General features: G+C 46.9%; 1 long non-coding RNA gene across 2 annotated transcripts; it reads right to left on the bottom strand.

Annotated features, from left to right (window-relative positions):
- Positions 1 to 400: 400 nt before the first annotated feature.
- On the bottom strand, positions 401 to 2384 carry LOC124653872. 2 transcript variants are annotated; one of them, XR_006988079.1, is made up of 3 exons: positions 1804 to 2384; positions 1170 to 1626; positions 401 to 595 (listed from the first exon to the last, which is right to left on the bottom strand). It is a non-coding gene; the product is annotated as an uncharacterized LOC124653872 (long non-coding RNA). The 2 variants fall into 2 exon arrangements; XR_006988080.1 differs by having other exon boundaries at positions 1170 to 2384.
- Between the last annotated feature and the right edge of the window lie 12311 nt (positions 2385 to 14695).

The following is a 14695-nucleotide window of genomic DNA, read 5'->3' as shown; positions in this document are numbered from 1 at the left end:
GTTCTTGGCCTGCTGCTTCCCATGCCACTACAACAGGATCCCACCTACAACAACGCATTTATCTGTATCTAAATACCAATATAGGCGTTGCTAGCGCACCTACCAACGGATAATAATGCGTTGCGTTTTTGGGTGTTGCAAGGGTACAATGCAACGCATATAGGTCCGTTGGTAACCATAGGATAGAGCGTTGCAAAGTTGCAACGAAAGTCAAGCAACTGTAGTATCCGTTGGTACATAATATATGTGGATTGAATAATTTATTCGAAACGGATATTTTTTTTTTGGATTCAGTGGCTTTGTAACTTTAATTATTGCAGGATTCGCTTCCTCATCAAGAGAATATATACTTAATACATACATATGAAAAGACGGAAATTGCATAATATTAACACATTGCAAGAAGAAACATTTCTATATTCATAATTAAAATCACCATCCATACATGAAAATTATCTTAAGAGTACACATCTTACAAACTTGCATCATAAAACAATATTCTAACTAATCCTATATATATATATATATATTCTTTCTCTTGCTCTGCCTTCTACTCTAGCACTTGAATGTGGCAGTCCCCGCTCATCTTTTGGGCCTGCAAAAAGGAAGCTCCCATTTTAGAACAGATGAGGCAAAAAGAGTAGGCAAGGGTATAGTAAATTCTACTAACTACTGCTGTAGTACCCACCATTCGAAAATCAATTGAAAATGTAAGTAAAATGTGTACTCATCTATATTTATGATCATTCAAACTCACATCTATAAATTGTTTATGTGGATGAGATTTTCTTCGAACAAGGGTTTTTATCCGTGAGGAAATTGCACTTCCTACTGTACTATTACAATATGTTTATTATTAACTGTTGCAGCTCTCAAATAACCGATTTTAAGTGCTGATTAAAATATCAAGGCAATATTAGTTCTTCAACTAAGAATAATTACTTCAGCAACCAATTATTCACTTATAAAGATCATAAATTAGAGCTGACATATTTACTATCCACCTAGCATATGATTAGACACATAGAACAAGTGAGTCAGGATAAATAAAAATATTGTACTTTTCATAGACGTAGACTCACTCATTATGAAGCAACAATGAAACTGAATCAAGATAGACGAAAAGATTTAGTACGTCTTGTGGTGTCTATCTAGCAGCATGGGTGTACCTGAATCTGGTCCCTATCTCCATTTCACTTCCTTGACGATTTGGTGCTCTGCAGCTCGACTGACTCCAGACATAGAAATCCAATTTCATTATCCACATCTGCAAGCAATTTATCCAGCAACCAACACACATATGCAAGGAACACATGGGAGAACTTTACGTTTTACATTGATCTGTATTGGAAATACCAACTACTCTTTGTTTGCAGGTTAAATACCAAATACTCTAATGCCAGTTGTATGTTAGAATCACATGAACGAATGAATTACAGAAAGCACATATAAATTACCTCTTCTCATACTAGCAGACTAGCTACAAGCAGCCCAACTACTAGCCTGATCAAAAGATGCAGAATCTGAAAACAGGACAGGGACAAAATATTTGTTCGAAGCCGGTCAGCAACAGAGCAAAGAGCACACCTCGACACTGCCCAAGTTCTTATTAGTGACATCAGGAATCTGCAGCAAAAACAGATGATAATTGCACTTGTGGATCATCAAACAGTAGATAATGCCACACACAGCTGCCAACCATGTCTTTGCAAGCACCAATCATTGTTCATTGACTATGGACAGAGATGTAAATATAAAGAAAAAATAGGGAGTAAGGTAAGATGAGCACCGCATGCTGCTCACCAGACATGATTGCAGGCTCGTCCTTGACGTATCATCCAAGATCCATCTTGTGTGTTTCCTCTATTGTGCTATTCTAAAGAAGGCGAAAAGGGGAATCAATCTGGAAATATAGAAGCAACAACACGGGTTAGAGATGACAAAGGAAAGCACGGCCCAGATCTAAGAGAGGGAAAGAGCGGCCTTGGCCTGGGGAATAATTAACCAAGATCGAGATTGAGATCTCGTTGATCGGGGCCATCTGGGCCTTCATGCCCACTGCTGGATCCGTAGGCAAGTCAGTTACCTGACTCCGGTGGTGGATAACTCGAGCAAGGTTACCGGAGAGATCCCATAGGTGTCGTGGGAGCCGGAGCTCCTACATTGACGGGTGAACACTGGCCTAGGTTAAGGTGGCGGCTGCATTTCAGGAGGCAACTGCACAAAACCGTGGGTGGAACGGGCAGATGAGATTTCGTGGAGGCCGAATATGCGATCAAAGTGGTGGAGGCCAACCGGCGATGGGAGATCGGGACGGTGGGGAGGAAGAAACTACTGAGGGAGAAGGATGAAGGGCGGGCGGCGATCGCGCACAGGGTCATGTGGCCATGCGGGGGACGGGTCGATGGGAGTAGATAAGAACGTGGCTACTTGATGGGCCTACTTGTAGAGGACGATTTATCTTTCAGCTACGCGCGCTACGGGATCAAAATTTTCAGCCAAGCGACAGGCCAATGTATTTGGAGTTCCCGGGAAATATTTTTTAACAAATAGTGCCCGGGAAGATTGACATATGGTTTGCGCCGATTCTTCTTATCCATTTCCGATGACTCTAATTTCGCATTTAATGCGATATAGTATATTCCTATGTACTCTTGTATAGATAATAAAGGTTACAACATATATCTACAACGCTTATATGCGTATCTATGGATAATCTTTGCAACATATATTCATTTCGTTGCAAGTTATATGTTGCTTAATGGGGAGTTATCTTGTAGTGTGCATTCATGCCAGCCGTTGAAACTTCAGCTGAATCATCGGCCTGGACGACCTCTACCTCGTCTCCATCCCACTGTATTATGCATTGGTGCATCGTGGAAGGAATACAGCAGTTGGCGTGGATCCAATCTCTTCCCGAGCGGACACGGCATAACCTGCTCGTGCTATCGACGATGAAGAACGTTGTAGGGATAGTTTTCCTTCCTACGGTCAGATCCACGTTCAGAACTCCTTGTGCCTCAGACGCTTGGCCGTTGAAATCGCTCAATGTCACATTGGTCTTGATTAGATCCGAGCTAGAGCGTCCCGGCCCGACGTAGCATAGAGTACGGCATGATGTTAACTCGCCGCTCCGGTGTCCACCGAGCATCTTGTTTACAGGCCTCCCATCGATATATCCTCGCAAATATAGGGCCTTCAGATGCCTGTAGCTCTTATCTCGTGGCTTCTCAAAGATAACCGGCCGTGGGCCGCAGTCAAGTTGCGCCACGGATGTCTCATCTAAACCTGGAGCACTGAACTCTGAAGGGAGGATAAACACCATATTCGTGCCAGCCGATGTATCATCATCGGCTTTCTTCTGTTTGGGGCGCCACTCCTTTCTCTGTGGCCGGCCTTCTTCGTCCAGGGTTCGCTGAACTTTGGCAGCCAGATCAGGCCGCGCCTTCCTTAGCGTGTGCAGGTACAATCTCTCAGCTTCTTCCAACCCACGCAGACGCTGAACCCTTCGCTTTTGGGAGCGGCTGAGCCCATCAGGGCACCACCTGGGCCGACGACATTTATCTTCTTCATCATCGTCCTCTAGTTCCTCGAGATCTTCCACCCGAGCGGGCTCAGCATGCTTGCTCCGAGATGGGAGAGGCCCTAGACGCTCGAAGACGGACACGTTAGCGGCGTCCTTCTTCCTCTGTTTGCATTCTGGGCAGTTCTCGATTGTTGGCAATCGGCTCATTCCTGAGTCCCAGCAATGTTTGAAGAACGGGCAGTCCCAGTGCCTATCCACGTCACTCTGCCTCCTTGGCCTTCCTCCGGCGCGACGATCGTACCCGTCGTTGCTTCTACCATGTTGGCGGTACCTTCCGACCTCGGCATCAGACCGAAAATTCCTTTCATCATCTAAGTCGTAGCGCCGACGTCGGTCGTGGTGTTGCTCGTATTTGTTGAGGAGGTGCTCGGAGAGTGGGCGTTGATACTGCGTGCTTCGCATCCCCTCCCCTGCCAGGTACCGCCTGTCCTCATCTTGGGGCTGGTCGCGCGGATCGGCCCCCTCTTCATCTTTGCCACGGGAGTGGCTGCTTTCTGTTTCTCCTTTGTCATGGCGGCTTGCAGACCCCGCCATGTTGACACCAAAGGAAAACTTTGGCTGACCTATGGAGTGGCTGAGATCTACCGTGTCGATACCGGGCCCCGGCCGTGGGTCTCTACCGAGCTTGATATTGTGTGGCCGGGTCTTCTCAGAGGAGCCGATTAGTTCGGCTCCAAGGGTTGCCTTGATCCCGTCATGTTTCCTTCTGAGCTCCTTGGGTAGATCCCCATGCTTCAGCGACTTGGTGCGCTCCTCTGACGGGGTGGAGAGATCTCTCCCATCGAGTGCGCCTTCAGGCGTAGAACCCCTCCACCTGACGCCAAGGGAGTGGGTTCGGTGGGGAGAGCCGAGGTGTTCGGCTTCGAGGATGGCTTTGATCTCATCGCACGTGATTGGCGTGCCGCCCGCCATCCCGGATGTAGATGGCGGTGTGGTTGATGTAGACGATGTCCCACCGGGCGTGCCAGAATGTGTTGACCGCCAAAACCCACCGGCGGGCAGCGACCGTCAACACGGTAGAGCCGGGAAGAGCCTAGAGCTGCGGCTGGCTGAGACCCCTCCGAGCGACGGCCCGCAATGCTCTTCTGGTCACACGCGGCGATGCGAAGTGCAGGGCGTGCCACCTGACCTATACCTGGTCGGGAAGGTGATGGGGATGCCTCGCTTAGTTCCCGCATGGCATACACGTAAACATTAAATACGAGCCTCGATCGGCTCTCGGGTTATCTCGTGAATCGGCTCAAAGAGCCGATCCACCCATGATTCGTGCGGGGTGCACGAATACTTGGTGATCCTGCTTGATCAAGATAAAGCTAATTAGATCTACGACGATTTAGGGTTTTCACCGCATAATCGGATCATCCTACTCCGGGTTGGGCCTCGCGGCCACGCACGGTGCTCGTAAGCCGATCCTAAACAAGGCCAAAAAACCAACATGACGTTGATCCTCGGAACATCCTGTTTAGGACTTGCGAACGCCACCCTACGTGCCACTCGGATCCTCCCCCTTTGTAAGGCCTAACTATTGCGAGATATTAAACTAATCCTTGCGAGCAAGGAGCAATCGTAACGGATCAGATCTACTAAATGATGAACAAGCAGGTGCCGCCCCACACCTGAGATAGGCGTGAGGGCGGCTAGACATGCAAGGGTTGCACTACGTAAGCATGTTATACGAAGAACTATGCTAACCCTAACACATCTATGATAACTACGTTGCCCGCCATCAAAGACGCTTCGAGTACGGGCAACGCATGAACAACATGGGGCTTGTGCTGCCTAGATCGCGAGATGCGATCTAGGCAGCATGTCGCTACCCGATTGAAACCCTCGAGACGAAGGAGTTGGCGATGCGCCGAGATTGGTTTGTTTTGGGGTGAACGTTGTGTTGTTGTTTATTCCATAAACCCTAGGTACATATTTATAGTCCAGGGGACTTTCTAATGTGGGCGTGCACTAAACCGTGCACGAGATAAACTCTAACTTTTAATCTAAATACAATCTATGGTAATTAAAGATACATGGGCAATATAGCCCAAATTTCCCAAACAAGGCCGCTTCAGAGATCTTCCACGTGTAATCTTCCAAGCCCATCTTGACCGCGGCCCACCTCGTGATTTAGCCAAAATCTGGCGATAACAGTATTATACTGCATTTTGATTGTATAAAATGAAGTATGTACCGAGAACTAAGTTTATGCGCATTTTGACGCTTGATGTGCAATGACTTAGTCGCTTTGTGCTATTTTAGCACCATATATTGTCTCCGTTCCAGGTAGTGGAGTCGAGAGGCGATCGAGCCCCCAATGATTTTTTATCGGCGATGGATTTGCTTGAGACAGCCTACTTTTTTTTTTTATCTCAGCAAGTATATATGCTTGATATTTTGTAGCGCGATTGGCTGTTGTGGCGACTGAGTCGTCAGCCCTCTTTTTGGTCTTTGTTTGGGAAAGGCGAGTTGTTCTGAGCGGTTTTGAGCCTCTCAGGCTGGTCATAGTGGGGAGTAACTTAGACTAGTAACATATGCCATGTTGCTAGTCTAGGTTACTACCTTCATAGTGGGTAGTAACTTATATGTGGTGTCATGCATTGTATCATTTATTATGTTGTAGATTTATCTTGCCTTGAGATGTGTGATGTTATGGTAACATAGCTAGTTACCACCTCACTCTTTTTATTCATTTATTAGCATGCCATGTTACCAAAATGTCTTGAGATGTGTAATGTTACTAGTTATGTTACACCCACTATGAGCAGTCTCAGTCCCTCGCGTTCCGCCTCATGTAGCCGCACTAAGTTTATGCACGTGCGCATTCGACGCTTTAATGCAAAGCTTTAGTCGGGTTCGTGCTGTTTGTAATGCACTATTTGATGTTAATTATAGCCCCAGCGGTAGGGACTAGTCGAGCGTGCGACTCCATTAAGTGCTCTCGGCCGGTGCTTTCGTGGATGATCCGACTCAGCTCTCTTGCGCATGGACAGGCAATCTTTTTTAAAGACTTGACAAGACAGTCAATAACACTCGTCCGCATTACTCGCCCGCTGTACGAGTCGCAGTTAAGGAAAACAAAAGATGAAGGTTTTCCCTTTTTTTTTTTGGCGAGACACCCAGTGCTGAGACGCGCGGCGTGGCGACTGACTCTCTTTGGCGACTCAATATCTGCTGAGTAAGATGAACTCAAGATATCAGCTGCGATCTTGACGCATGCTTTTTCACTGCGAATTAGGCGCATGTTTTATTGCGAGCTTGGCGCAATTTTGGCGACTCCCAGTGACTGATGGCGCGCAGTGTCATTCATAAGAGATGTAGTAGTACAAACTGAAGTATTTTGTAACTAAAAAAAATACTGAATAACATGACTTAATAATTGGGTAGAAGTCACCGTTTATTCGTGGTGATGTAATTGCGAGGCCGTTTAGTCGAACGGAGTCGCGGCGCGGCACAATCGCTCGTCCTGTAACCGGATGGAGTTGCGGCGGCGAACTCATTCGGCGTTATCGAAGATGATCGAGTCCATTCGTCGAGAAATCAAGCTGGTGCTCGTGATCGATCCTCCCTTTTTCTCCCCCTTTTTTTTCAATGCTTGAGACTGGATCATGTGTTAGTTGCGAGGTTCTGACCAGTGCGGACAACATGGAACAAACACGTCAAGAGAACCAGAATAACTCATGATCTAAATAAAATATTTGATAGCAATATCAATGGATATGGAATTTGACTCATCGAAAATCCGTATGCGCGACCAACGGATACTCGTGCGGTGCTGGCCCAAGAATTCCATCGCTAGAGGGGCAATTGCCGGCTCACGTGGTAATGTGAAGAATTGTGCCAAGCTGATCTTGCCTCCATGACTCAATTCTCCTGACGATGGGTACATGTCAAAAGCATGAATGCAGATGATTAATCCAAATAATTTAAAACAATTGATAGGATAATTAATGAGAGAGAGAGAAATGGATTGGCTGTCAAATCAACCCGTCACCATGTGCATTTTCATGCGGACAAAGAGTAGTCGATGATTCGCATAAAATAATAATAAAAAAGAGTAGGGGTGCCACTACACGAAGATCAACCTTCGCAAAGGGAAAAAACCATCCCCGCGCGCGCTATTGCGACGACGCGTGCCGTGCGCGGAACGACTCCCCGGAAAAAGAAGCGAACCGTTTTTCGGGTTTTGGTTTTTCCCTTTCCCCCGGTTAGATTCGTTAATATTATGCGGACCCGTTAGACTTCTTTTTCCCTTTCCGCGCCCCCGTTTTCAAAAAATTGGGCGGGACCACAAAGGAATTTCCCTTTGTTTTTCCGAGCTGTGAGTTTTCTGGGAAATTAATGGGAGGGAGGTAGCACTTTCAAATTAGAAAAAAATAAAATTACTTCCAACCGAATGCTACAACTCGGCTTCGCCTCGTAACAAGGCGCCTTCGGCGCATCAAACATTAATAAACATAATGAATGGCAGACATATGTCGTTGTCCCCGTTTGTCTTTACCCCCATACGTCGAAGCGAGTGCTACGGCTCGGCTTCGCCTCGTAACAAGGCGCCTTCGGCGCATCAAACATTAATAAACATAATGAATGACAGACATATGTCGTTGTCCCCGTTTGTCTTTACACCCATATGTCGAAGCGAGTGCTACGGCTCGGCTTCGCCTCGTAACAAGGCGCCTTCGGCGCATCAAACAGTTCTTTTCTCTTTGTTGGTTTGTTAAATTTTGTTCTCTGGGTTTCCGTTTTCTCTGGGCAGGTACAGGTGCAAGGCGTGTCGAGTACAGCGGTGATGGTGAGACGAATACAGCTTCGGCACCTAGAGGAGTACATGACTGTTTCTCTATGTTTCTCTGCAAGTTTCCGTTTTTCTCTGGGCAGGTACAGGTGCAAGGCGTGTCGAGTACAGCGGTGATGGTGAGACGAGTACAGGTTCGGCACCAAGAGGAGTACATGACTGTTATTCTCTGTGTTTCTCTGCAAGTTTCCGTTTTTCTCTGGGCAGGTATAGGTGCAAGGCGTGTCGAGTACAGCGGTGATGGTGAGACGAGTACAGCTTCGGCACCAAAAGGAGTACAGGACTGTGTTTCTCTGCAAATTTCCGTTTTTCTCTGGGTAGGTACAGGTGACATAGGCATCCCAAATGGGCCTGCCAAAGATAGTACTCGGGGTTTAATGAAGGCCCACTACCCGAAGAATAAGAAGGTTCGAGAGCCCAAGATATATTAAGGGAAGTAGAATTGTAATAGGAAGTGTTGTTTGTAAATTTGGCGGGACGAGTTAGAAACCGTCCCGGACTACGTAACTTGTACGAAACGGAACCCTCGGCTCCACCTCGTATATAAAGGGGAGTCGAGGGACGAAAAGACATCGAATCATTGTTCACAAACCCTAATTTCATAATCGTCGAGTACTTTTCGGCTGAAACCTTCGAGATCTACTTGCCCTCTACTTCTAACTAAACCCTAGCCTACAATCCATAGGCATTGACAAGTTAATCCCTTGTCAATTGGCGCCGTCCGTGGGAATTAGAGGCGTAAGGATCTGATCTCGATGGCACGTTCAAAGTCTTCGACATCGTCAACCGGAAGCAACACTATGGATCGAGGTAAACAGATCGCTGCTGGTCTTGTTGATTTTGTTCCTCACCCACCCTCCCGTTTGGATGCATATGCGTATCTGGCGGAGCCCTTGGAGATGACGTTCGGAAGGTTTCACTTTCGCGTCGAGAAAGAAGGATCGTATCGTGTCGAAATTCCGATTTCGTCGGGATCGTCGGCGGTCGATTCTGATTTTTCAAGCTATACATCGTCAACTGAGTCAGAAGAAGAAACTTCGTCAACACGTTACGTCAGCATCAGAGCAAGAGAGAAACTCGCCAAGATCTTCAGCGACACATCGTTTGAGTCATCTGCGGACTCATATATAAGCGATGGCTCAAGCGATGTCGACGATTACGACTTCATCGACAAATCTATCACGGTGGGCAAGGTCTTCATCAATCTCAACAATGATGTCACCAAACCCAATATAGATCGGAGTACAAAATATCATCAGATTTATGCTATCGACAATCAAGAGGAAACATCGGAGGCTTTCGACGATTTGGGTAATCCTTTCGTCGATCCCTCAGATCTAAGGAGAGGTATGGGCACTAAATATGTCGGGCCCACGCCACGTGTCAGCGTTCAACTTCCACAAGCAGCTTGGGATAGAGCCGCAAAAGCTCTAGATGGTTCAGAGCCAATGACAACAACGGCCACGGCTCAAGAATTGCAAGCTTATCAATATAGGCTCGCACGAGCTGCCAGAGAAATAGAAAAACAGACAGCTGAGTTGAACAGGAGAAAGGAGGCAGCTTCTGCATCCAGCAGGAGAAGGGCAAATCTAAGTGGACAATCTAGAGTTTCGGGTGATAGCCACAGAGAGGCTCGGAATAGAGGAAGATCAAGGTTACAACACATACCCGAAGCAGAAAGAGAGCACTTGATTCAAAACCTCGACATGTCCTTTATGTCGATAGACACAAGAGGAAATATTATTCCTAAGACACCGGAAGCTGGGTATATGGCGACACAGGCTTACATCCTTGCATCTAGGCCACCCCCAGGAGATCCAAGAGAAACATTATATAATATGGCGTTAGCAGGGGTTGGAGCTATGGGAACAGCGTTTGTATCAACGCCTCCCGAAGGAGCGGCAAGGCAAAATAGTCCACGACCCGCAGCAGCAACGGCGGCAGTTCCTGAAGGACCAAGCGGAGCAAGAGACACAGGAGCACAAGCAAGGATTGATAGAGCAAGGCAAAGCAGAAGGGATCACCGGCAATCCCCGGAGCTTAATGACGAGGATATGTGCGGCCTGCCGTGCTTTACAAGAAGAGTACGAAAAACTCGAGTACCTTCGGGATTTAAGTTGCCTGATCACTTCAAAAAATTCGATGGCCTGCAAGATCCAGAGGATTGGCTAGTTGACTACCTCGAGACAGTGAAGTTAACTGGAGGAACTAGGGCAACAGCCATGCAAAGTATTCAAGTACACCTAAGTGGAGCCGCACGATCTTGGATCAAAAAACTTCCGCCAGGATCCATCGACAGCTGGGAAAGTTTCGAGGACGTATTCGTCAAGAACTTCAGGTCCACATGCAAAAAACCTGCGTCGTTAGAAGAGCTGAGAGCGTGTCGACAAAAACCAGATGAGTCAATGAGAAAATACATCCAAAGGTGGAATATCATAAAAAACTCGGCAGAAAATATATCTGACGAGAGAGCAATAGATGCGTTTGTCGCAGGAATTAGGCGTGGAGATTTCGTCGAGGATTTGGGAAGGACCAATCCAAAGACAGTATCGGCATTGATGGAAATAGCAAATAGATGGGCAGACGGAGAAGACGCTGTCCACAATAAACGACACAGGTCGCCAGAGGAAGACCGTGGTCGCAATTATCAATCGAGGCGACGATTTCCTCGGCAGTATTCGAGCTATGACGCCCCAGGGCAAATTTCGGCGAGGATTTCGAACAAACTCGGGAGGAAACAACGAGAGATGATTATCAGAGAAGCAACGAGCAGAGAAGCGACAATAGGGATGATTCTCGCAGCAGACAAAATAGTGGGCCAAGGTTTCCAAGACCTTTCGTGTCACCCGAAGAAATGCTGAACGGACCGTGCCAGATGCACTTCTTCATCGACAGCAACGGGAAAAGGCAGTCAGGGCATCTGCAGAAAGATTGTCGAAATTTCCAGGCAATGTTCAGGTGGGCGGAAAACGCTCACGCTCGAGCAGCACAGAGAAACCCTAGGGAGCCTAGGAGCGAAGTTCATCTACCGCCACCTCCCGCAATCACAGACGACAATCGGCATCAGCTCAGAATAGCGGCAGCACCTCCACCACCACCTTATGTCGATCCTAACTCAAACGGAGCGGTGTCGATGATTCAGAAGGGAAGGCCGTCCAACAGAACTCAAAAAGTAATCTCGAGACAGGTGTTCATGGCAGAGAAAATGCCTCCACCAACAGTTGAGTACCTCAATTGAGTAATCTCGAGACAGGTGTTCATGGCAGAGAAAAGCTACGTCACGAGTTGGTACTTCTTCCTCGTCATCACTGCAAGAAAGGATTAATAATATAAAAAGCAGAGACAAGAGAAGAAAACTTTGACTACAGAAAAAAAGACAACCAAGGTAACTTACGAGCTGACGAGGGATGCAACATAAGGATCATAAGTCGCCTTCGGATGAGAAGGAACAACTTCTTCGGCTTTGGATGTGCCGGAATCTTCGACATCGTTCCTCTTCCTTTTCCCTTGAGGGGAAACAGCGGGAGGAGGAGATTGGATCGACGCTAGTGTCCTCGGAAGATCCCGCAGATTTTCGAGAATCCACGGGATCATTCACAAAGGATGGAGCTTCTTGATTATCGTCAGTAATAATGCCCATTTCTTCGACTTCTCCATCCTCAGGAAGAGGAGGAAGGGAAGCCATAGTAGGATGATCCTGCAGGAAAATAACGGCAAAGGGAAAAATAGCGGAATATCAACACAATGAGATGCAGAGAAAATTCAGAGCAAAATAAAAACTCGAGAAGGCAAAATACCTCGGGAGTGGATTGGTGGAGCTGTATGGCTCAATGCGACAAGAGGAAGGAATAGGATCCTTCTTGCTCGGCGAGGTGATTCTTCGAATAAGCTTCTCCAAGTCCTTCACGGAAAGATCGGTGGAGAGCCTATTGGCGTCATTGACACCGGAATACGTCCAAAGGGGATTTTTTCGAGCCTGAAGAGGCTGTACTCTAATCCTAAGAAAGTAGGCAGTGATTTGGACACCAGATAACTCTTTGCCTCGAGTATTTTGGAGCTGATGAATTCGAGACATAAGAGCTTCCGTCGCCTTCTTCTCTTCTTCGGAAGCTTCAGCGTCCCGGGAGTAGCGGCGTTGAATTTTTGCGTGTCCGTCGAAAGGAACTATGTTGTGTTCCACGGAATTGGCACTTTCTTCGTGTATATAGAGCCACCTTTTGCGCCGGCCTTGGACGGAGTCGGGAAATTTGACGTCGAAATAATCGACATCGGTTCGGACACGAGATAACTACACCACCTATGTTGTAGGTGGCGTTGTGAGCGCCATTGCGGCGAAGACAGAAAATGCGCTTCCAAAGAGCCCAATTAGGAGCGACTCCAAGAAAGCATTCGCAAAGCGTGATAAAAATAGAAATGTGGAGGATGGAATTGGGGGTCAGTCGGTGCAGCTGAATCCCATAAACGAAGAGAAGACCACGGAGGAAATCGTGGATTGGAGCAGAGAGGCCGCGGATGAGATGATCAACAAAACTAACCCGGTACTCCATTGGAGGATTGGGGTAGCTTTCTTCACTGGGGAAGCGGATGGCGTCTTCCTTCTTCATCAGGCCGAGCTTCTTCAGCACATTGACATCTTGGTTGGAGATTTTGGATCTCTCCCACTCAAGATCCTCAGCGGCCATCTTGGATTCCGGAGTGCTGTGGCGGGTGAGTCGCGTACGCGGTGGCATCAACGGCACTGGAGAAGTAGTGTTCGTGCGTGCGGAAGATCAGAAAAAGTTGGGCGCAGGGGAGTTTTCGCAGAGAGGAGCAGGATGTGCGGCGCAAGCGAGGAGTAGACCGAGGTTGAAGAAATGTTTATATAGGCTTCGGGAGAAGTAATCAACCGTTGGATGAGGAGATCGTGCGGTGAAAAGGATCTAGTAGATAAGAAGGGTAAAAGGTATTTTTACTAGGATGGAACGGAACAGGCATTACTGTACGTGCGCCAGGAAAAGCGGAGAACGTGTGTCTCCCACCTGTACGACGTGTCAACGTGGTACGAATAATGGACCCACAAGGCAGAAAAATCTCGGCTATTCAGGGAATTGAAGTAAATTTGACAAAGGATAATAAGTTGACAAGGAAAATAAAAGGAGAATGGCGACAGAAGGAGTTATTTCAATACTTCGGGAGCCTTTGGTCAGAAACAAGTTTTTGTCCAAATGCTCGGGGGCTACTTCGATCAAAGTAAAAATTTCGACTATGGTAAATATAGAAATTGTAGAGCCTACAACCAAGCACAAGTTCTTGGTTGTAGCCTCGGGGGCTACTCCCATCGGGAGCGCTGTTCGCGCGCCCGAGAGATATAAAAAAAAAAAAAAAAAGAGAAAGAGAGAAAAAGAAAGAGAGAAAAAGAAGGAGAAAAAAGAAGAGAAAGAATATCAGATGCAATGGCAATATAGCGACAAGATGAACTAAAATTTTGAGCCTACAACCAAGCACAAGTTCTTGGCTGTAGCCTCGGGGGCTACTCCCATCGGGAACGCTGTTCGCGTGCCCGATGAAATTTAAAAAGGAAGAAGAAATAAAGATAGAAAGTCAAGAGAGTATATTTCGAGTTATAATTAACTCTACATATACTCCCATCGGGCGAATAATACAAGTCATATTTGACTCGATAAAATGTGCCATTCCAACAGCCGGAAAAGCACTCGACAATATATTCTCAGAACGCCAAAGTTGCGATCAATTTCTGAATGCCGCAAATTTGCGAAGGTAAGACCCCAGATCTATTCTGCTGGGCGTGGCATCGCCGAAGACTGCGCTCGCTACTTTTATCCGTATCAACGAGATACGAAGAAAAATCCTAACGGACGCGTTAGGTACCCGATAAATTTAGCGGGACTCGACGGAATGGTAAGACCTTAAGCGGCACCTGTCGGAGTTTACACCAGTATCCCGAGATCATGTCCAGGGACGTGATCTTGAAGTAGGTTTTTGCGGATTGCCACTAGAGCGGTTAACTAGTACACTGATCCGTCAGATGAACTAGCCCCAACTACCAGAATCCCTGTACAATATAGAAATTTATATGAAGAAATATAGAACAGTTTAAAGTTGTCAAATAAAAATAAACAGTGGAGATTTTCCTTGATTCTACGATTCAAGCAAAATCTCGGGGGCTACTGACATAGGCATCCCAAATGGGCCTGCCAAAGATAGTACTCGGGGTTTAATGAAGGCCCACTACCCGAAGAATAAGAAGGTTCGAGAGCCCAAGATATATTAAGGGAAGTAGAATTGTAATAGGAAGTGTTGTTTGTAAATTTGGCGGGACGAGTTAG

The sequence above is a fragment of the Lolium rigidum genome, chromosome 5 (genome assembly GCF_022539505.1).
Source record: "Lolium rigidum isolate FL_2022 chromosome 5, APGP_CSIRO_Lrig_0.1, whole genome shotgun sequence".
NCBI classification, from domain to species: Eukaryota; Viridiplantae; Streptophyta; class Magnoliopsida; order Poales; family Poaceae; genus Lolium; species Lolium rigidum.
Note: the sequence above shows the minus strand (reverse complement) of the source record. Positions and strands in the feature narration are given on the sequence as shown.